This window comes from Lottia gigantea (assembly GCF_000327385.1).
Source record: "Lottia gigantea unplaced genomic scaffold LOTGIsca_408, whole genome shotgun sequence".
NCBI classification, from domain to species: Eukaryota; Metazoa; Mollusca; class Gastropoda; family Lottiidae; genus Lottia; species Lottia gigantea.
Genome location: NW_008709414.1, coordinates 2778 through 3885, shown reverse-complemented (window position 1 = coordinate 3885; position 1108 = coordinate 2778).

Here is a 1108-nt window from a genome sequence, read left to right as displayed (position 1 = left end):
ATTTTTCCTGATCAAAATGACTAAAAAATGGCCGATTTTGGCCGGTTTTTTGCGTTTCAATACGACTTTTTGTAGCTGACCCTGAAGGCGAACCGTAATTGCTACAGGGTTGCGCTTTGGTGGGTGGGTAGCCAATGTCTGGTTCTATACGGCACAAAAAACCAGGATGCTTTATCTGAATTAGTTCCGAAGTTACAGCCGCTCAAAGTTTGCCTTTTTTTCCCCCACATTTAACCCAATTTGCACAGTTTTTCGACTCTAGTTTTTCGCCAAAATGCAGGAAACAACTTTGAATCGAATTTCCGATCTCCCCGGGTCCCCCGGATCGATTTTAGTCAAAAAATTGAAAATTTTTTTTTGGTCCAACTTAGAAATTTTTCCTGATCAAAATGACTAAAAAATGGCCGATTTTGGCCGGTTTTTTGCGTTTCAATACGACTTTTTGTAGCTGACCCTGAAGGCGAACCGTAATTGCTACAGGGTTGCGCTTTGGTGGGTGGGTAACCAATGTCTGGTTCTATACGGCACAAAAAACCAGGATGCTTTATCTGAATTAGTTCCGAAGTTACAGCCGCTCAAATTTTGCCTTTTTTTCCCCACATTTAACCCAATTTGCACAGTTTTTCGACTCTAGTTTCTCGCCAAAATGCAGGAAACAACTTTGAATCGAATTTCCGATCTCCCAGGGTCCCCCCGGATCGATTTAAGTCAAAAAATAGAAAATTTTTTTTTGGTCCAACTTAGAAATTTTTCCTGATCAAAATGACTAAAAAATGGCCGATTTTGGCCGGTTTTTTGCGTTTCAATACGACTTTTTGTAGCTGCCCCTGAAGGTGAACCAGAAGTGCTACAGGGTTGCATTTTGGTGGGTGGGTAGCCAATGTCTGGTTCTATACGGCACAAAAAACCAGGATGCTTTATCTGAATTAGTTCCGAAGTTACAGCCGCTCAAAGTTTGCCTTTTTTTCCCCCACATTTAACCCAATTTGCACAGTTTTTCGACTCTAGTTTTTCGCCAAAATGCAGGAAACAACTTTGAATCGAATTTCCGATCTCCCCGGGTCCCCCCGGATCGATTTTAGTCAAAAAAAAGAAAATTTTTTTTTGG